The 24,541-nt window shown below is 37.2% G+C and overlaps 1 protein-coding gene across 2 annotated transcripts in view; it reads right to left on the minus strand.

Annotated features, from left to right (window-relative positions):
• Positions 1 to 24,541, minus strand: part of LOC126878297 (uncharacterized) — a 114,159-nt gene that overhangs the window by 84,791 nt on the left and 4,827 nt on the right. The window lies entirely within an intron of this gene.

The raw sequence follows: 24,541 nt of genomic DNA on the forward strand, positions 1-24,541 counted from the left end.
TTTTAAGTTTATACACGAAGATTAAGACAGACAAGAAGTTCTAATTTCGTATATTCTGTTGTTCAGAAATCAAGAAAGTTGTTTCAATAGATAAATTGGATTAAAGTTGATAAACGATTTAAACGACGGTCGCTTTTAAGGTACAGAACTAATCCTATAAATATAACTCGATTATTCTATACAAAATTATTATTTCTTTCTACTTTGATAATAATCTGATTAGTGAAAAGAACGTTTGCGCTGAAATATTTTAAAACCGCTCGATTCAATTCCAATTTTTGACGTTACTAAAAAACGATGCAAATATTTTCTATTATCCATCAAAATTGGTTACCAGGAATTCGTAATATTTCATACGTCCAACACGAACCAATTTCCATGAATTATATTCCATTACTCCCTTCCTTGAAGTATATTTCATTGCAAAACCAATCATCTTAAAATCATTAAACCAACATATTCGTAACATATATCATATCAAGGAAGAAAGCAAAGAAAAAGAAATTGAACGGCGTGCTGGAGCGCGAAAGGCCGACTGCTGTGGTGTCAGTATCGCGTCCATTAGTGACACGAGGATAAAGAAGAATTTATTCACGATCGGACTCCACCCTGAGGGCTAATTTCGTTAGGCCGATGCAGCGAGGATCCGGTAACTCATTCACGAAACGTATCCTTTAGTCTTGTTGCGAGCAAGATTTACGAGCGACAAGGACTCGTACTCGGACGAAGAACTGCCACCGTGCGTCTCTGATACGCCTGGTGGATCGCCAACCGAGCGGAAATAAACGTCTCGTAAACCTGCTTGGCGCTTAAGAAACCAGCCATTTTTCTGCCCCTCTTCTCGCCGGGTTCTGGGGCAACGCGAACGACGGCACCCAAGGAACCCCATGGGGAGTCCATGGAACCAGCTTTCCACAATTTCATGCTCTACGTATGATGACAGATAGTTTCTTCAGGATAATTGCAGGTCAAAGGAATCGCGTGCTTGCTAGAAAATCCCGTTTCTTTACCAGTAGCTTTTTAAATTATTCTAAATTTTTGAAACTTTTGTACGCGGTTATTTAGTAAAGAGGAATGTAACAAAGTTAAGAATATAATGTAATTAAAAATAAAAATTTTCTACAGTCTTTAGTTGTTTAAAATATTTCCAACATTTTGACTCTTAACATTACGCAGAGAATGAATTTGAGAAGAAGAACAGAGTAGTTTCTGACAACCGTGGATAATATTTATGCAAATAAGATGGCATTCCATTTTCTTCTATCCATTATCTTCTATCATAGTATCCTTTCAATATACTGTGCGCTGTCTATACTGACGTTCATAATTTATCTTATTCTATTCATCCGGAAATAGTTTATTAAGAAAAGCACTAGACTAACATTCAAAACGTTTTTAGGCTAAAAATTATATATACACACGCACGCAACAATATTTTTGTTCGATCCTTTAAAATAAGAAAGCCAGAGGTACTGGAACCAAATGAACCAGTTTTTCGAATCAATATTCATACGTATGAAATCATCGACCAAGCAATCCTGTTTGCAACTGATAACAACCATAAACAATCCAAAAAAATAACAACCGACTACATCACCAATCAAAGGCAACAATGAAAACAAAACTTGGAAGACATATCATATCGGTAACGAGACGGCCGTCAATTAAGAATCCGCTCGCGTTAAATAATCCTCGCGTCCTTCTACGAATTCTTTATGTGGAACACCGTCGTCTCTCGGCTCCCTTAACACAGCCAACCTACGACGATTTTCTGTGCATGGAATATCAAATCAGCCGACAGGCCGACGATTAGAAATTTCAATCACGCAATGCTTCCATCGTCGCTACTTGTCTACCATGTCGATATCTCGGGAGACAGACGGATATCGGGATACCACGGGATATCACGGATGCTCCAGAGAACGTGATACTGGATCCAGTCCAATGCTAGCTTCGAGAGCACGTACACCGCAACAAATTACCTGAACACTCAGTTTCAACCACGTGTCCATGCAGTAACTTGTGCTATGCCTCGTGCTATAATTCAGATAGCCATCTGTTCCTTGCGGACTATACATCTCTATACATTACGTGTGTACACGTACAGTGGCTTAGGAATGTATTTGAACATTTACCACAAAAACCTGTTATTTATGTTATGTATCGCGTGCGCTATATAAAACGTATTGTAATTTCGTCTAATTAGCACTGTAATAAAACAGGACTGTCATGATCGTATTGGTCAAATATCAATTGGAAAACTAGTTTCCTATATATGGGAGTTACAAGATATATACTAGCGCTTCACAGATCGCCAAAATATTAATAAGCCATTTAATGGGTTCATTTTTAGCGCCAATTTCTACAATTGTTCTTGAAAAATTACAATTAAAAAAAAATTACATAACCTTCGATGTTTTAGTTTTATTAATATATACACTGTTGATCTTCACAGTGAATAAGAATAAACTTTATCGACCTATGGGCCAATTCGAATTTAAATATCTTCACCTAAAGGTTAACACGAGTTATCTATCAGAACGACGACGATCATTGTTCCCGGCTACGTTACGTAAACACATATTTTCCAAAACAATCGTCATCGTTATCCGCATATTACGCAAAGGTTCACAACTTACAAAATTGCATATAGCCGTCAACTACCTTTATCCATAAGTCGATAAACGTCCATTATCAAGTAGCTGAACTACGTTTCATATCGATGATCCAAAAATGCGAACAATACTATCGTGATGTCGAAATGTTGTGATGCAAACCGTTTTACAATACTCGATTATCGTTTAAAAAAAAAAAAAAAAAAAAAGGAGGAAAACAAAAAAAGAAAAGAAAAATACCATACAACCTACATATATATAATTTCGAAAGGCGTGCAGTTTGAACATACGTAGATTTATACAGAGTTTGAACGTGCAAAGGCGGCGGCGTGTGCCATAGGATAAGAAGGGGAAACGCCTATCGGCGAGTTGAGGCGAGAAAAGTCGCGAAAGGTAGCTCCATTCGGTCGCGTCAGACGGAGGCACCTGAAAGTTTGCGAGCGCCGTAAAGATACAAGGTGCAGTCGACCGGCCCAGGGCTGTTATAAACGTCCCGATATTATCTCGCCTCGTGTAAATGCATATTGAAAAGCGGTTACGCACTTCGTAACCGGCGTGCCCGTGTATAATCCGTGCGTCCAGCTTCGATTCTAACGAGTCATCGGCATTCACCGATCGCGTTTCAGCGATGCCAGCCAGAAGATTTAGATCCTGGAATATTTACGACGCGTTACCGTTAAGCGGAATGCTGTTGGTGAAATAGCGTCGTCCTTTTTGGAATCGAGAATGCTTCGTGAGGGATGAAAGTGTCGATTAATTTCAGTTTAAACATATGTACAGTGAAGAGTGATTTAGGTGGTTACGAAGAATTTATTAATTGATATTTAGCTACTTAAGTTATCGGAATCGTTACGTTTGAAACGTAAAGTTATAAGTCAAGATATCAAAGTTTTTAACTTTCCTCCTTTGGTTTTACTTTGTATCTTTTTACAACTTTTAGTAATCGTCATTGACATACCGCAGACTAGCAATCATGTATCTGACCCATGATGTATGGATTGCACTCGATAGTTACAGAAAATAACCACAGAAACTTTCTCCGTTGGAAACCAATGAATCTTAAATCGAGTCAATCCTTCATAACGCAGCTTCCAATCGAATATGCGTAAAATGTCTAAGAGCAATCTTTCTTGAACGTCACACTTCTCCGATCTCTTCCTAACTTTCTAGCAATTCCAATTTTTACCGAGTGTGTAATCAACCTCCTCTATCAATTACATTCAGCATTTTTATCGACCATGATCGAGGACCGATAGATTATGCGTATTTTTAGATTGGTTTCAAATTTTACCAAACGTAATCACGATAGCTGTGCTCCATTATGGTAGCGACGAAATTTCAAAATATTTTACATAACACGTGTAGTATATTCATAGAAAGTTTCTACGCGCAAGTGTCCGAATAACTTCGTAAACTTTCGTTTCTCCGACGCGAAGATACCTCGTAAATGTCATTATTAATTTTTATTTTGACGAAGCAAGGCATTTCCTTTCTCGGTCAATGACAACGTGTGACAGTGGCTTTAGCAAGACGCTGCATTAAGATAATAATTGGCTGTACAAACCGAAGAGCACGGATCGTTCGCCACCGTGTCGTTTATCGGTGGACAGTTTTCCCACAGCTAGATCCTAGAAAAGGGGCTCGATAATTGTACTAATGTGACCTGTTTGCCGACTTGGTTTTCTAAGGACATTAGGGGTACCGCTTTGATGGATTTCGTGATTCGAAACAACGCTAAGAAAAAGGATCGATGGAATCTGACCGACACCCGATAGATCCTAGCCAAAAGGGTACTACAAAAGAAATACCGATGGAACTTTAATTAAGATAAAAGGGAATCTGTGCAGGCGTCAAAATGAAACATCTTTATGCTGCATCGTCCTCTGTTATTTCTTTCGTTATCTTCTTTTGTACGTGTACGTTCATGGCTGGTACGGTGTGGGAATTTCCCACAATTAGATGTTTGAACGAAACCGATAACTATACTAATTCGGTGCCGTTTTAAGGAATTCCTGGATATTTCGAAGGGAATAGAATCTTTGAAGAAGATGCGACTTTGTTGGAATATCTTCAGATAAAAGCAATAGTGAAAGTTCGATAACTAGTGTCTCCTACCTTGTTTCAAATTGTTTCTTCAAGTAGATAGACTTGCAGTAGAGTTTGGTTAATAGGAACGTGTATGTTTTAACGGTGAACCGGTAAAAAGTAACGAGTTAGCTCTATTGACACGACGATTATCTTAATCAGAGTTCTGTTAGAAAGTTCTAATGCGAATGGACATGTTGTTGGATAAATAGTAACGAGATAATCGCACTGTAGTAAGATTGACACCTTGAATATGTATATACATATACGTCATAATAAGGAAACTTGTAAAGAATTGTCAAGAGTAAAACAGGAATGGAAAAGTATCGTTTATGTACTTTTGAAATGTTGGTTGGTAATAGTCCATAACGTTGGACATTACGTTAATATTTTAGAGACGGCTTTATTAACAATCAACCGCATCAGGTTGCAAGATCTAAAATGTCAAACAGCGTAGTCACGCTTCAGAAGAAGTATACACACTATTTATGGCAGAGAAATGTGGTGGTATTAATGAGTCATAAGCTATAATGAATTCTGGCGCCAGCATTAATTTACAACTAATCTGACAGCGGTCTTTTGACATTTCTTGTTGTCATAAAAATCCGTCCAGTCATAAAGCATCGGTATTGCGGTCTCTTTTTTCTCCTGGCACTGATACATTTATTACAAACGGTAAATAGTTGCAACAATAATTACTCTATCTAATACCCTTTCATAGATAGTCCTTACGACTTGTACATTATGCAGAACCATTAAATATTATACCTGTCAAACGTCATCTGAATTTTTCCTCTCATGGAACACGTTCGATACGTACATAAAATCGAATAAAAATATATGCTACCATTAATATAGCGAATTTTATAGAGAAAATAAGAGAATTCGTAGGATATTAACGAGCAATAAAATAGGCTTTGTAGCATGTAGAACTTGAAAACATTCCACGTAGTTAATAAAATTTTCATTCCATCCCAATCAGATGTAAAGACACATAAACGAGTCTTATAAAATCACAGCTAAGTATAAATAAACTGTACTTAGTTATATTTATAAAAATATTCTTACTTTAATGCCTCATCTATTTCAATCTTATGCAAATTTATTTTCCTAATCCCTTATCTTACCACTCATTGTGACTTTATACGTTAAAGTAAGCATTTTATTATTTCCTAGAAATTATATCTATTTTATATGGTAGAAATTTACTCGCTTGAATTCATTAGAGAAGAAATAATTTATACAATTGAAGCTCGTATAATGCAGTTCGTCATTTCATCTCGCTACTTACTGCTTCTACTTGCGTAATAAAAGTTCCCATTAAAGTAAATAAATTCCATGAGAATTGAGTCAATTGGGCATTAACTAAAATCTCGTTTAAATAACTGGACTTTCGCTTTCTCTTTTCCTCAAACTCGCAGATTTTAACAATAGCGATCTAAACAATAATTTATATATATGTACAATACTCCAAGATCGATCTACTTAGACTTTAGACAATCAACGCTACTGCGAACGTATCCCACTGACTAAATATATTAATCATTCGCCGAAGTATATTTTCAAACATTTGCGCGAATCATAAAATGTCGTTAACGACTACGCCATTCGTACCAATGTGATCGTAATTGTCAACGTGTAAATACGGTCGCGTGAATTTCACCGGTCCAAGAAGTGCCTGCAGCGGTCCAACAGCCGTTTATCTAATAAACATTCGTAAATCAGACCCACAGCTATTACACCGCCGCTAAAAGCTTTCCAACAGCCGATCGACCCTCAGATAGGATTTAAACAATTGATTCGTTCAATTAGTAATCTGACGTACGACCTTAACGATTATTTCAGACCTCTTCTCCTCGAGAACGTCATGCAGCTTGTCTAATCTCGTAACCCTTCTATCCTCCTTGAGTCTGTATGACCCGGAATGAAAATATTTCAATAGATATTATTGGAACACGAAGACCACGGAAAACGAACACGACGAGTCACTTTTTAGAATTCAACAAAATCGAACATGTTATTAAGATTATTTTTATTTGATTTTCCAGCTGAACATATATGTTCCATCATGTTCATGATTTGAAAAATATTTCATGTTTTAATAGTAAAAAAAGCTTACATAGCATACTCGTATTGGTGCTTCGAAGTTCTCAGAACGATATTTTCGAATGCGTGCAAACACTAAAAGCGAACGTGCCACGCTATCGCGCGCCAGTTATTGTTAGTGTCAAGTATGGAGAAATCCAAACTTAGTTCAGGAAATGTAAGTAACCCTTTCCGCACGCACAGTTTAAACGAGCTTGGCACTCTTACGTGCATACCGACGAAAACATTTAACTCGTTCGTTACGAGACTTTATATTTTCATCGAATCGAGATATCGAGGGATGGCACCATTAAACGTTCGCTTTCAGCCGCTCGTTCTGAACCGCTGCGCGCTTGTCGAAAATTACACGTAGCGGCGACGACGACAAATTTCTACAAGGCAAAGTTAGCCGCCCAGTCGTTTACCGTTTGCTAATTTTACGACGGTAATTTGGAGATCTTCGAGGTACTTATTGTTAGGCACGCAGACGCTGTGGCCGCCCATCGCACACGGGAAACCCACGAATTTCACGCCGAGGTCGCAAAACTCTCGCACGGGACAGGAAAAGCCGATTTTACGACCGAAGAAACTACCTACGACGTTTATAGGCCCTCTCGAGCCGCTCAAAAATCTATATCCGTGAGTCCTTCACACACGTGTGTGGTAAACGGAATGACAAAAAAATATTAAAGAGAACGAACATCTCGATGAACGGTGCTACGCGTTATGCAATTTTACGACGAGGGGAATATGTCTACGTTGCTCGAGGTCGGATGAACGATACGTCCGAGCTTCCCGTAAAAATGAAAAATATCCGGGATCTCCGACTCGTGTGTCGTTTTATTAGCATATCAATGGAAAAGGTAACTGTTCACATTCGCAGAGGAGCTTCACGGGTCAGGAATTCTTCACGGAAATTTATCAGGATTTCTTCTGATCCTAAATCTAAATCGCCAAATAAATCGCTGGTCCTTTCCGTCCAGACTTGTCCATCCGCGCTCAACCGAGATTATGAAGAGAAATCGAGTGCCGTCACGAGAGAAGCGCACGAGTTCTCTTAAGCAAGTTCTCTCTCCTCCTCGACGACATTGTCCTTGAAGGAAAAGGAGAGTGTGTATCGTTGTCGCCTGGAAGTTCATCGAATCCGATGTTTTCACTAATGACCGCCACTCATGCGCTGCGTATTGATCTTCGTTGGGTAATTAATTTACACTGGCTCTGTTATATAATCTATTAAACGTACTACTGAAAGCTTTTAGATGCACAATCAAACTTTTTTCTTGATTTGGCCATCGGTCATTTTGCTCCACGTGTAACGACGTGAAATATTCATCGGCGATCTACTCAGCGTGGAACGAGCAACGACTTACTCACGAATCGCCCTATGTTGAGTAACTTCATAATGCGGTTCGCTTGTTTCGATGATTTGCTAAATGACCAACTATTAACTAAACTCGATAACTCCGCGTAATTTCCAATCTGTTCGTATTTATGGTATCTGCTTGAAGCATTTCTAACAGACGCCAAGCATGGTACTTGTATTTGCGTTAAACGTGCAACAGATACATATACCGTGACTCAGAAAGTATATTAATACTTATAGACATCTTTTGTGAATATATTATGCGTGTTACACAAAACACTTTGAAATTTCATCGTCAACTGTACGTTGATATAATCTGTTTTAAGTAGAGACGAAGAAACGAAACGATCGGTATATTTATACTAAGGTAAATTAAATCCGATAGTTTAACTTTCTGCATCGTTGAGGAAATATAATTTAACAAGCAAAATTTGCCGCAACTGTGCAAATTAATTTCCCCGCGAGAAGATTATGAACGTGTGATTGCTTTATCTGAACAGAATAATCATACGTAGTCAATCAACTGCACCCATCCACGAACGTCTAAACTCAACGCGTTTCGCAAACTAAATACCAGTCTCCCAATCAAGATATAATAATTTATATATCGATGTAAAGCTCCAACGTGCTCCGTAAACTTCACAAACTCGGACGATTTTCACTCGAACGACATTTAATATTTTTACATTAATGTTTTTCAAACTCTGTTCACCTATTATATTCTTCTCGTAACTTGATTTAACGCTACTGTTCTTTTCGTTTCTTCCTCATATTTGTATCTCTTCAGATATTTTCTCTTTTTGAAATATTTTAGTCATAAGAAGAATTATATCGAATAATAAAATCAAGTATTTAGAAACTAACTATATTTTAATAATATATATCGAAATATAACATTTATTTGAAATAAAATGATAATAATAATAATAATTTCGAAACGAAACGAGCAATTCCCAAAATCGAATTATCAGATTTACGAGAATAGAAAATTTCTCGAACTGTGCAAGACGATATAGTGATTAAGATAATCGACCGGGAACGAGTGTCATGTAAATCTGGCAGGTGCATCGAACGTGGTTTATACTCTTCGCGACCTGCAAAAGCTCCATCCGGCTGCCTCGGGTGAAAGTCTGCGGATTCTACCATTATTCTTCCGCGAAAACCAAAATTACAGGACAGTGTGAATCAAATGAGCCGATAATGTTGGAACGCACATAGCTTCGAGCTACGGGATTCGGTAACTTATTGCTTGATGCTAATCGATGCAGCCGAGTGTAGGTGGTCCTGAGAATTATACGAAAATACAAGGGATAAGAGTTAATCGAGGGATTATTTTTGTGCCTGTTTCATAAGTCTAAACGTTCTCGTATTAATGAGTGTTTTACGTGTTGTGTATTTCTATATGTACTGTATATTACTAATTACTCTATTATTAATTCAGAGATCTTTAAAGATATTTACACAGAAAAATATAAAATAAGTATTGGAATCTCGTCGAGTAGCTTAAGAAATTTAGAATCTTCAGAAGAAAATTTCAATTTGAAAATTGACGAAATGGAAAGCTAACAGTGAAGATTTTCATTTATAATGATTGTATCGAAATCCTAAATTCCTTGTCAGATAAATCGTCGTTATAATCTTCTAATCAAAGTTAATTATAAAATGTCCAAACATATCCCAAATGTCTTAATCAGCCAATATCAACGTTTCAACAATTTTAAATATACAGAGTATTCATAACTTGATTTTCTTTACAAGAAAGCTCTTTGGACGACATTAATGTATCATTTGTCGTAAAAACAAACTAATAGATAGAAGTGGATGGTCTACGATCGTGTCGCGTGTTATACAGTCGCATAATCTATAACACGTTGATAGCTTCGTATCCGAGCAGGTATGCCAAATATTTTTCAAATGAAAGATCACGTTCCACTTTCGTGTGCACCAGGCGACTATGATAGCGTGCAAGGCAAATTCGCCTGCTCATAATTCAGCATCGAACACCGAGAAAACAGGAACTGGATAAGCGACCCGTATCTACTAATTACGCGTCTATCAAGCATCCTACATGTGTTTAATTGATGCTGCTCGCATCAAGGGTATGCGCCAATGAGGAATTATGCCGATTACAAAAATTAGCCTTACACGCATGGCTAATGAACCCCACGGTCAATTTCCTGATTTGCATAGCCGACGTTCATATCCATGTGTCCTGTTCAGTCTGCGCCTGATACCAGTGCTTGAAGTCTTTGAAAGATTCATTAAACGGAACCTTGTTATCAATAAACTGGAAATAATAAAGGCGTTCTTATTTATGTGTTTCCTGCTTGTCGAACTTGCTTAGTCGAACGATTACTTGACTACATTAGATGAGGTGGTTCGTAAAAATTTATTCTTTGATTTATAGAAATCTGGAAATCTGTTTAAAAGATCGTGAATGTATTATGTATTTAGAGATTGCTAAATTTTTGATACAGTGAATTTATTCATTTAGTATGGATATTATTCTTTAATGTTCAGTGGTTAAGTTCACTCAATAATGTTATTTACTTATGCATTAGAAAACTTTTATATTAATAACTAAGTCTTTAAAATTCACGTGAAATAGTACTACATGCATTTCTTTGGACATTTACGTATACCTAAACCGATAAATTAAAATATTTATTGCTTCTGTTCTTCTCTAAGTTCATTCCTAACATTCTATGTCCTTATCGCGCAGCAAACAATCACATGTAATTGAACAAACCGCCCAGTCCTTCGTTATTACGTCATTTCAAAGGTGAGATCGTGTGTCAATTTTAACAACCTTCACTTTCAGTCGTGGACATTTCTACACTTTCACAGCGAAGCATCATCCTCTCGAATTAATTTGCCGCGACCTTCTCCCCCCTTTTATTATTTTCGTAACATCGTACGTATCCATTGATTGGATTAACGTAAATTATATATTACAACTTTAATAGGAAAGAAACAAATACATTTGAATCATTGGAAAAATAATTTAAAAAAATTGATCATATCTTCTCACTGTGATCTGAAAATTGAATATAAATGAGAATTAAAAAATAAATTCTCAAGTCACGTGATATTACAGAGAGTTAAAATTATGGGAAATTATAAAAATGGCAGCACGTCAGCCCCATCAATTTTCAGGATGTATCACGATACATAGATTGCTACATACCAAGGTACTGAGAAACCGGTGTTTGCATAAAATGGCAGTAATTCCGCCTTGTCAAAACAGTATAACCCTCGAACATTAAACGAGGCGTGCCAAAACATCATATTGTACCGTGGCGTGGTGAATCGTATTTACGATGCTGCTTATCGTAACTGCCGCGTAAACGCTCGTAACGTTTCGATCATTTCGCTCGTGAAATCGCCGCTAATTGACCCTTGGCTTTCCCGCAATACGCGAAAAACGATTGACCCTCCGAACGTTAGGCTGATTTAGTGCGTTTCGTGATACCGACAAGAATTCCCGTGGAAATAAACTTTCGCGCGACACGATACGCACGTTTGAACGAAAAATATGAAACACACGTTATTGTACAAATGGCAGCACGCGATGTTAATTATTCGGAAAGAGTGACGTTTATGCTGATATTATGGTAATTAATTAATAATGTAACGCGGTATGTAATTTGTAACCTATCAGGTATGTAGAATAGGGGAAAAATAAAAACGAAGTAAAGATAAATCTTTAACCAGATATGGCTTCTTTAAAATATTTTACATAAGCCTGATCAATAGATATTTTTAACAAATAACTGGTTTCGTCGCTTCAGTCAATCGTCGATTTTAGAATTCATAGCTTTTTGTAATGAAACTGGTTCTTTTTCGATATAATTGATAACAGACGTTTCATATGCGTCAACCTAATGTATTATAGAAATAATGCTATGAAATTTAAATGATTTTGAATATTAATAATATTTATTCGTTCGAATAATGAAGAATAATCGGAAGCGTTTATAGATAGCAAGATGAATATTCAAAGATTAAATATTCATAAAAAGAGAGGTAGAATAATTTTTAAATATATTTTACGAGAATTTTATTTCTCTGCAGTAGAGATTCAAGTGCGTCGAGTTTTCTAAGATGATTTTCTTCCGTATCTCTACTGCGATCTTCCAACAGCGATCTTCCAACAGCGATCACTTCGCAACCTATCCTCCGCGGGGTGTTATTTAATGTTCGAAAAATCATCTACATAGCTGACGATAACTAGTTACCGCAAAAGACTTGCACGTAACTTGTACCTACTATCAGTCAAGCTGTTTAATGGCATCCCCGTGTAAGGTTGAGACTCGTAAACTTACCGCGAACGTCTTTATAATAATCGCTCTACGGTTTCCATGCGCGTGTACTGTTAATGTTGCGGTTGCCCCTCCGATTATTCGACATTTAATTCGCGCGTTTCACGATGGTAATTCACGACTAACCAATCAGATTATCAGAATCACCGATGGAAATTCCGATATTATTTCAAGATTTTTCTTCAAATTAATTTTCATGCAAATATTCTAAATGTTATGTAATTTTATTAAACTTGACACATCAAGTGAACATAGTTATACATGAAATAGTAATTCGATTAAGTGACAACGAATGCCTCTTTCGTAATCTCTTTTGTCTTTTCATCGTCATTCCTTTTCTTATCTCTTCAGATATTAATCGAATAGTAAAAATACCTTTTCAAATGTTTATCAGTCAGGAAAAATGTCTTTTGAAATATTTTTACGTTCCTTTCAATTATCTTAATCAAATAAAATAAAGATAAAAGTAACGCGAGCAATCTAAAAATATTTCTCAAATAAAAATTAATTTCTTTAAATTTAATTTTCAATCTCCCGATAAAACACTTTCTTATTATATGTTTATGATGGTTAGTCATACTGGCTTTACTAAACATGTATATGTTTACAATGTATATTTGTGACTTATATCTTATAACTTCTATATCGTAGATACATTTTCAGATTAGTTCCAAATTTTATCAATATGATAATGACAATCGTATCTCCCTATAGTGCTAAGAAAATTTCAAAATAATTTATATAACATGGCCAATATAAGAATCAAAGATGATATTCAAATATTTTCGTGATCCATTGTATGTATACTACACTGTATACACGTGACTTAAACGTATCGTGGCAATCACAAAGGATTTCTTTCCCTCGAATTTTCTCCAAGCAAGTTGAAATCTCAAGCGGTTGGTCTTCGAATTTAAATGAATTCTCGGTATCGATGGCGCGGTAACAAATTCATTACGCGAACCTGACGACGTTTCCACGCCGAGAACTAAAATACGACGAAGGTTAAAGTCGCGTAAATTCGCATAAAGAGGCACGTGTCAACGCACCGTCGATCGTCGCTTACTCCGAAACGTTCTTCTTTATGGTTCATTCTCAAATTACATTCTGCGGTTTCATGAATCGATTTCCGCGATGTCGCAGCGTCAACTGAAATTTACATTCAGTTAAAAACACCTTTCGTAATTCTACAGTCAACGATCGTAATACATGAATATCAATCGTAAGATACGATAATTAATTCGAAAATAATTCAAATACGAAATATTCGTGATATTATAATTAATTACGCTTAGACTGCCGGGTTTTTATTCATCTATAGGAAATTTAAAGGTGTGAAAATGTGCAGAATAGGCAAACATATTTAAAATAGAGAGCTACCATTTTTTTTTTTTTTTTTTTTTTAGTTCATAAAAATATTAATTTGTAAAAATGCCTATTTGAAGCTTAATGATGATACGTAAAGAACGAATTTCCTTTCCAACCTATGAATAAATGAACAGTACGACGAATGCTTCGTTTTAGTGGGTTAAGTGCATTGAATTATAATTACGGTTTTTAACATGAACAGATTTACACTTAATAGTTAATTAAACCTAATAGCAAAGAATCTTTGGATCTATACGTATCTCCTATTCGATTTTAGAAACGTATAAAAACTCATTATACTCGAGACGAGACTTTATAAATCATTCAAGTGGGTCACAGATCGGCATCGATAAGATTATCGGGCTACCTCGACCAAGTATTTGTACACGTTTCCCAAGCAGTGATATCGAAAGACGATTATACAACGTCGTCCATTACGAATGTTGTTTGTTTACTTATATTTTATTATACACGAGGTTAAGGGTGGCATAAAATGTTCCACGTATCGAAAGGATATTAGAAATTATATTCTAAGAACTCGGTTTTTAAACGAAACTTAATTATGTATTACGCTCGAATCGCGGATTAAAATAGATGTGATTTTTTAAATCACACGCATTGATGGCGAAAATAGGAGGCAATTTCGTTATTAGACATATTGCATAAGAGAAATAGCACTGTTTTTAGAAAGAAAATTATCTACATTAGTCGGCAAACCACCTGAAGGCAAGCTGATTGCAGATATTGAAATCGACACCGTGAACCCAGTCAACGTGCCGAGAACCGATTAATTATCAACGTTCAATTAAATTCATCATTGTGCCCAATCGCGCATAAAGCTCCACTTAGCCGCGATCCAGTCGATAAAAATAATACCAGCTCTAATACGCATACTTCGCACGTTTCGAAACAAATTACGACCTTAACGCCCGCAACGATGACTGATTTTACACCGTGCGTTTTCCTTACGGAACGAACTATGCGCTTTCATAATCCACGGATAAAATGATAGCATTTGTCTTCGTACTTTTTTTTTATAGGCTGTATCATTAATTCGCAACGATCGTTGCACAAGCCGAGCAAGCGACAAAAATTGAGTTTCTTGTTGTGATTCTTTCGAATGTTAAGTGGAAGACATTAATAGCAAAGCGTGATATTCATAGCAATAGACATTAAAATAATACTCTGTTTAGAATTTTTTATCGGATCGTGTTAATATATCTTTGCATGAAACGTTATTGAAATAATTCTAGGAAATTCTGGGAATTTAAATGCAGATTTTATAACTTAACACTTCAAAATCTCAAAAATACAAAATAACAAAAATTCGACATTCTAAGTTCGAGAGTTTCAAACGATAAGATCAAACATTTCAAATTGCTTAAATAAGCATTAATTAAATTCATTAAATATTGAACGTAAAATAATGTTGAATATTCATAATACAAAATGTATAAGATTATTAACATGATCGTACGATTCGAAAATCACAGAGACTCAACATCCAAAAGAAACATTTGAAAACCGTTCCAGAATCTCGACCCATATGATTTCGAGTATTTTGACACAGATTCCACGAACGAGGTGTCGCGCTTCGAATTCCCGGACGATTTTTACAGAAGAACATACCGAATCGTAAAGAGAAAGTGTCCACAAACGGAATTATAATGCCTAAAGTGTATGTCATTCGCGTCTCCATCTCGAGTACTTGGTACTTAAATCTGAGTACTACCGCCATGTCATCGAGTGCTTCTTTGCCGTCACTCACAGTTCGTGGTATTTTCATTTGTCTTTTTATAGTCACTACAAATTCAGTTTAAAAGGTTATACACTGTAGACATATACGAACATGTATTTATAAGATATCTGAATACTTCATCTTAGTATTGAACTGTTGATATGAAAGCAATTTTTGTATTTAATATATATATATATATTTACGAACATAAATTTATTCTGCGTATGGAAAAATAACTACGATAGAGAATTAGTTTTTGCCAATTTTAATTATGAATTACGAGTTCGTGACATTTTTACAATAAATGTCTGATTGAAATAGTTTCTCTTCCGTACAAAAGCACGTGGCTTGTGTGGTTTGTCAAGCAACGAGCCAAAAAACTTTCTTTTAGCTATTTTTCCTATATCGTTTCCAGTCTTTTTGCGAGATGTATTTCTCCAGAGAGAACGTATCGACTCTGACACTTTCCAAATACAGATTGATTAACAAGCATAATAAAAATATACATAACGCTCTATGATTCATACAACAAACAAATTAATCTTCTTGACCGATAATTACACCTAAGTCGCAAAATCCGAAAATTCCAATATAAACATATATTACGTCTCCAGAAAAGAGATCTAAAAAATCCACATTTCGCGTTAAACAACAAATAAAGCCATAATCTATCCAAATACGACTTTATGGATGGCAATAAATAGATTTGGCGGACTAAGGATTTCGGCCAAAATTCTCACTTGCTATGACAAATAGCTTTCCTTGACGCGCAGTTGTCGGTGAATAAAAGGGAAACCGATTCGTGAGTGTATCGCGAATATACGCCAAATGTACAGTGTGACCTTTCGTCAAAAGGTTTTATTCTGCGGCCGCGAAGCTCACGGTTGTCAGCTTAAAACGTTAAGGCCGATAAGCAGGCGCGACCAAACGAGGGAGAATTTCGCGACGCGCACCAACTTCTAGAGACAAACTGTCACGCTGTGCCGGTTCCGCGCATCGCTGGCGCATAACTAATTAATCCTGACAGTTACAAAAGCTATTTCAGTCGATCGGCAAAGTGATCGCCTTACCGACGCCTGCAATTATCGCGGCATCGTAAAGACGATTTACCGGCTCGAATCTCCGGAAAAGTCCGTGGCGAGATCGGGGGACAGCTAGCCAAGCAGCCGGTCGAGCCACCTCACCGGGTTAATTTATCTCGTTAATTGCCATCGTAATCGACCAATCGCAGTGTATCGTCGCGTCGAATACGCTCCGTCATTGGTTCATCGTGGACACGGTTATAACGGTAGACGAAATGGTACCGTAACATCGATCCACCGACACGAAATCGGTCGATAGTATGGCGGATCCCAGAGATATTAATCGCTCCTGGTCACCGTTCCTTTTTATCCCACCTTTCAGTTTGTCTCATATTTTGTCTTTTATTCTATCGCCACGGAAATGGTCCAAGACTTGTCGACCAAACCATACGTGTTACACACGCGTTTACCTTTAAAGCGATTATCAGTCCTGGGACACGCGAGTTTCGTTCCTTAATTAACTGTCGCTCTCATCGTCAGGGATAAGCGGCTTGATTTCGTCGTTTTACGAGCTGATAATTTGATCCGTTTTACGAACAACGACTATTAACGTGTAAACACCGGTCAGCATAGGATCTACGAGAATTTATACGAGTCTTTCGTCTGCCATTTTATTGCTCCGTTTTATGTATTACCGGTAAGTCTTTGGAAGGGAGATTTTAACTTTCTGCGAACTAGTTAATCGCGATGAAAGGGTCATTACCTTTGAATTACGCAACGTTTATTTGTTATCTATATCTAGATGTTAAAGATATTTTAAAAAGTGCGTGCCCCTTCGACCGATAATTTCTCAGCGGAAAAAAGAAATTGGAAAACGTGGACACTCGAGGCAGCTGATAAAATTCCATCGTGTTTGATGGCGAAATGATAAAAGATTTTCCAGAATCACGTCCAATAGGTGATCGATAGAGGTATATTGTTGCAGAAAAGGATTGAAAGATATCTCGAATTGATCGATAGGGCGCCTTGGTCAACAAATTCTCCGATAAAGCTAGGGTTATGGATGTAAACAACATACGATGGACTCGATCCGTGAAACGTACCAGTTTCATACCATAGATCGAAACTTTTACCTTACAGCAAAACAGCAAAACACCGAGGAACACTATCGGCCAACTCTTTATCGAACATTCCGCAGATAAGGAGACGACCCCCTCTATTGGTTCTTTGCGCCGTATGGCGCCTATGTAGATTTTAATGAACGTTTTACAGTAACACAGGTGTGCGTCGGACATCTCTATTTAAACAGAGCTCTCTTAGAAGCTCTCCTATCTCACGTGAAAATTTCGATAAAGACCTAATGTTCCCGTGGCGTATACCAGTATACCATCACGAAATGGAGCAAAACGCACGAATACGTGTCTCGTGAAAGGAATATAATGTATCATAGTTATGGTATCGATCGTGCCAGCGCATCTATTGTTTTCTTTTTTCTAAAATACTACCTCTTTTGCGTCGTTTTCTGATAACAACGCGTTATCATCGAAGTGAATTTTACATCGTTTCTGCCTTTTCTCATTAAAAATTTTTTTCTAAGCTCCGTTATCGAGAGATAATGAAACTTGTATGTTGCATAGAATCGATGTGTTTGTTTATCGAACGACTTGAAACGTCGAGTGACACTTGGAGAAATAAACAACTTTCTCTGGGAAATATTTTATAAACACGAATGTCTAGTGTTGGAAATGTTATAAAAGAAAAATCAATCGAAGGGCTTGAAACAAAGACGGCCCTTGTCCGTGTTCGTCTTTCTCCAAAAAAAAACAAAAGAGCAATTCTGATCGAAAATCATGACTACGTATAAGCACTACATAAAGAGGTTCCGCGCCCACTTTTCAGTACACACCTTCACCACACCTTTTTGCTTAAAACAACCGACAGAACCACCGAATCCCACGCTGTAAGCCCCGATAAGCGCCATTAATCGCTCGCAATGAATGTCAGGTAATAGGCGGCATGCCGCGTGTCGCGAAACGGAGGACCAGGGGCAGCTAAACTAACTGACTGTAAATCAGATTTTTGCAAACGAACCGCGACAAACGAAACGAAAGTCGGGTAATAAGCTGCTTACGTTTATGAGCGAGATATCTCGTCTATAAAATCAGATAAAAATCAAAATTTTTTAGAAGAAGACAGACGCTAAAACGTTAAGACGCTAAAACTCTGTAGTAACTTATCGATTTAGTTGAAACTTCAAATAAATTTATTTTAAGATATTCCTAATTTGACTTTCACCTTGAAGAGTAAATTTGACTAGAAAACTTATTAAAACACGATTGAGGAATTTTCTAAAAAAATTGATCTGTATATCTTGAATTATTACGAAATTGTTATTCGCTCTGTAAATCAAAGGGAAACGAAATTATTCAAGAAAAATTATACAGAAATTATTCAACTACGCTACATGTGATTATCAATAATTATATTAAATTCTTCTCACTACCAAAAATAATTCGTTCGTGTAATAGGAGCCAACATACATATAAGTGGATTCAACTGGTTTAAGTTCATTTAATTGAGCGTTAACTAAAATCCCGTTCAAATAAATACAGTTCTATTATATTAAAAATCAACTGAAAATAAACCCCTTTGCGCGAAACAGTTGGATCGTTGATCGTAAAAGTGAGTATAAGTAGGCGTCCGAAAATAGTCGTTATTTGGACGACGACAGTCGGTGGGTACTGATACCTCGTGGGATATCCGTTGCACCCTTGGAGAAAGGATGGCCTCTAGATAGAGGTTCTGCTACGTTTCAAATGTCCCGGGCTCCTCGGGCGCATTCCTGTATAAACACGAACGGAAATACACCGAGAGATCCACCGAGTGTGGCTTCGCCTTCATTCAGAGAGCGCGTGGTTAGCTTCATTCACAGCTACCCCCACCCCTCGACACGCTCTCACTCCTCTAACTACTACTATGTGTAGTTGCCAGACGCGCGTCGTGCCTAAACAACCGGCGCGCTTAGATCATTCGAAATTAGATGGACAGTCTGTAGGGTGCCGTCGCTGGCCCGGATCTACACTAACGGAAGTGACTGGCGAAAACGGTAAACGCTGATTTCCCTGTGCCGAGCCAATTTCGATCGGGTCGTGGTCCCCACGTTCGTTCAACTTTGCCAAACCGTGCGTGACTAACGCGTCCCTTTTTTATTCGAATCATTTCTCCGTGACGTTTCGATTAACCATTTTCTTATTATTACGTGTTTCCTTGATGACGTTGCATCGACCGAGAGAATAAATCTCGTTGTAAATGAATGGAAAGTTTTGGTAGGTTTAATTTGACGATTTAAATGGCTATCGATGGGTGTGGAAGGGAGATTGTTTATGGGAGTGGAGTTACATATCCGGTGGAGGGCAACGATATATAATGTGTGGATTTGTTCCTTGAATGTTTGACTATAGATATATGTACATAATTTATTGAGTGAAATAAAGTATATGTAAACTATGAAATTAAAGAATACCGACCTTACGAAATATCGTTATTTCATATTATTTATTATGGAATACCTTTTTACGAATTAACATTGTGTTCGTTACTTTGCCTCGCAAGGTAAACTTCTTCTCGCGGATAATTAAATTTACTCTTTGAGATGGAATCCTAAGGCGTTAATCCTAAAGCGTATGTGTACTATACGAGCGTCTGGTCCCGTGCAGATGAGCGCCACTTCAAACGGCCACGAAAGTAAACCATACCGAGCCTTGGAAGTTTTAGAATTACTAGTCGGTTTCCTACGGTCAACTCGCAGCTTTGAACTTTTAAAAATAAAAGGAATCCGAGAGAACGAGATAGTTCCGCGACGGGAACTAGTTACTAAGAATAAGTGGATAACTAACCGTTGAATGAACGATCGTTAGGTAAACATGGCTCACGACATTTAGTGTCCCGCGAACGGCGGCCAATGATGCGCGTGCTAATCGTCAAGCCTAATTCGATTTCCTATTTAAATAGCAAATTTGAAGAGGCGCACCGCGCAAAGGAGAAATAATCGTTTATATAAATATGCATTAAAACGGTGAAGCACTTTACGTAATATTTACATTGTCATGTTCAAGGTTCGAGATCGTCGAATATAACCACGATATTTCTCTATAGTGTGATTATAGGTGTTGTATAATTTCAATCACGAGCGCATGATTCTTGAAATGATTTAGAATCTTTCGAATCTTCCACGAGCAAGTATAATATTTGCAATAGATGTTTATAGACAATTTTATCAACATCTTCTTAATGTACGAGATAAGTAATGTTTATAAAAAGATGCAAATTTTATGTAAACGTGTCGACTTCTCTGAAGCTTCGTATTCATGAATTTCAAACTTTTCCTCGCATACTTCTTCACTAATTTATATAGAAAAATTTATTTCATCGTCTAATCGGCACTGATCGATCGAAGAAAAGCAATAAAGTTACACTTCTAGGATTAAATGTCTTCTTGAAGCTAGATTGTCAAAGGCATACCGTATGAAAGTACTATACACCATTTTCAGGGACAAGCTGTTTTCTCACTTGAAATAACCTGGCCGTCAAAAAGGTTCGCTTTTTTTTACCGTACAAACCCATCGATTATCATGTATTCCACATTAGCATTACTCACCGAACCTCGACGTCTAGACGCACGCTTGTCGGATGTGCACTTCATTGAACCCCCGGGTACACTCGCGTACACGCTTGTCTTTCGTAAGCAGCGTAGCGCAAACACCGAACGAATAAAACAACTAAAACACGTCGATCGAGGTGGATTTGCTCGCGTCGGGTGCAATGAGTCCCGTTCAGGCTTCCTTTATGTGGAAAATTTCTAATAAAATTACAGCTTCGTGAATTAATAAGAAATGACACTAGTTTCCCTTGAACATAACCGATTAATTATCAAGATCGTACGATTGATAATAGAAATTCTTGGGATATCGAAGAAAAGTTCAAGATTTCTCTAGTTAAATAAATTGCATAAATAAGTTGATCGTATGGAAAACCAGTATTTTGAAAGGTCTTACAAAAATTCAGTGTCTACGATTAGAAATTTCTTGGATAAGATATGGATAAGGAATAGTAGACATCTTGGAAGGAACATGGCGAGACGAACACTTATTTGGCAATTCATTAAGAACCACTATCGAAACTTAATTAACAAAGCAGACGAAAAATGTTCTTTCGAAATTTATTCGACGATCTATCGGTAAAGTATCGAACTGACAACAGTCAAGTTGTTCAGAGTGTTAGATATTATATGTACGAATAACAACGAGGAAACTAATTAACGATAAACGAATAATCTATGCCGTATCGTTTAAATACTAAATACTTCTTCGAGTTTAAATTACTAATAAAACAATCGTAAAAATAATTAAAACTCGTCAAGAAATTAATATAGGATAGTGAGAAAAATGATCGAATAACCGAGAGGCATAAATACAGTACGTATTAAATCAAACAATTTCCTATCGATATAGATAAACAAACATATTTCGGAAGATAAGTATATACTTCAAGTTAAATTTCTGTGGCAACAAACAAAAAAAAAGATACCCAAATTTCCAGATTAATTTCCAAGATTAATTTGCGTTGATGGAATGTTTTTTGCTTCCTTTAACAAATACTACACGCCCCTAAATTACCCGACTCTTTTTTCACATCGCCCTCTATACCGCACCGAGTAACGACACAAATAAACACCGTGAAAAAAAGGTACACGATCGCGAAGCTGCTCCTTCCAATCGCAAACAAATTCACGGAACACCCTATGTTATGTGTTAAGGGAACCAGCCGGTGTCGATCGAGGAGCAGCACGAGTGGGACAGGTTCTCGTAATAAATCGCGGTCGCGCGAAGAAGCCGCGCCATGCAATCAACCAACGATGCGTCTGCAATCTCAAGACCTGCACGTACGCGGTTTACGTGGTGCGCGTCTCGCCAGGACGAGGACCGCCGAAATTACAGCTATTATCACGATAAAGGTGAGAACCAGTCGCTGTTTGCTTAACCCGATAGAAAATCGGTGGAGAGGTCGTCCACGTTCCTCTCCTTCTCTCTCGTGTAAAACCGTGTTTGACGTAAGAAGAGAAGGAAGATACAAGGCGGTCTGGTAAAAGGGAGAACAAAATCTGGCTGCTCACCCCAAAAATGGGCGGGGTTTAACGTTTAACCCACGAGTTAACGGGGCGTGCCTCGGTGAAACGGTAAGACTACGATTTACACTCTCGCGTTTCACGCACCTTCTATCTACCATTTACGAAACCCGCGCACCTTTCCTCGGTACGCACGTGAATTTATTGTTTCTTCTACCGATATTAACGGACCATCATTACACAGAAAACGCGCGCGAACGCGGTGTGCCCGCACATGCACTGAACCCTGCTTCTTCCCTTCGATCGCTCGTTTCCCTCTGTGTGGTCGTATTAAACTTCGCTCGATGTGTTTATTCAGGCTGGATGAATATTATCGGCGATATCAATCGTACGTGTTCGAATATGTTTATGGTATTAGGGTGACTGCATAACGCGTGGCTGCGTTTTAAAGATTGAATAGTTTTGAGCCACTTTTCAGCCATTTTAGAACAGATTCAGTTCATAATGGTATCTTGGAATGCGAAAAATTGAAAAATTTAGCGGTATATTAAGACGTTAAACGGTGAAGAGTTACGTTCAACTTGAGAGCTGATATAGGAATTACTTCTGATTTTACTAAATCGAATTTAGGTTAACGTTAGTTAATAAAGTGTGTAGATATATGCTTGGTAAATGTTTGGTTACATTGCGAACGGTTCTAATTGTGACGAATAAATAAGATGGAATGTACAACGTAATAGAAGTCTAATAATTCTGGAATTCTAATGTAATAGCATTCTAATATCATTTTCAAATTGTTGTAGCGTATTGAAGACAAGGTTTTGCCATATATTCAGACAGGGGAATTTTAAGCTTGCCCGCGTATACTTAAATCAAACTGTATCGAGGTGTCCTATGCGTAACACGCGTACGCCACAATTTCGCAATACTAACGATTGAATAGCTTTAGATACGATTGAAGTACTTACAGAACGCTAACGTCATTCTTATCGTATATGTTAATTCATGGTAATATCGCTGCGCGGCGGCATCGTAAGTGGAGTAATGGTTAATCAATAAAGCATCGCGTGAATGTTCGTGTTTCGCGAAAGGATACTTATCTTACTCAATAATCGTAGAAAACACTTGCTTGATCTTGTCAGATTTTGTTGGAAATTTTATTTGAAGGAAAAATGAGAAACCATTTTCTTTTAACTAGATCATTGGATACTAATATCCCTTAACTAGTACTTCGAAATTAAGATCTATTAGCAACGCTAAAAAAATAAAACTAAATAGAAAAATTCCGAAATTTCAGAGATATATGAATAAACTTGTCCCAATTATAAAAAATATGCCAGATTCTTCTATAAAATTTTTGTCTTTGTTTCTATTTAACTGTTAAACATACCTTATCAGAACCTACGTGTTAATAGCAAAAATTTTAATCTTTCGATTGATATCGAACTATATATTTGGATGTTTCATTAGCATCAACCGGGACTCTAAATGCTACGTCATTGGAGTCGCGACAAAATAGTGGTTAAAAATATTATGTTCTAACTATGGTATGCCATAGTTTATTATCAATGTAATCGCATCCCTTAAAACTTGATTTGAGTTACGGAACGCATTAAAGTATGAAACAACGCGGAACACAGATTCGCCGAAACTTGAAGAGCAGAGTCAACGAACGGACATCTACCATGCATTCTCGTCGTGTTCGGAATTTTTATTTCATATGTCTGTGCATGCAAACGAATGGGTTTTCCACGCTTTATAAGACACAAGTTGCAATTAGTCGTGAAATATGGCTGCTTTACAATAACAGAGTTATAGG

This window comes from Bombus huntii, chromosome 2 (genome assembly GCF_024542735.1).
Source record: "Bombus huntii isolate Logan2020A chromosome 2, iyBomHunt1.1, whole genome shotgun sequence".
Classification (NCBI taxonomy): Eukaryota; Metazoa; Arthropoda; class Insecta; order Hymenoptera; family Apidae; genus Bombus; species Bombus huntii.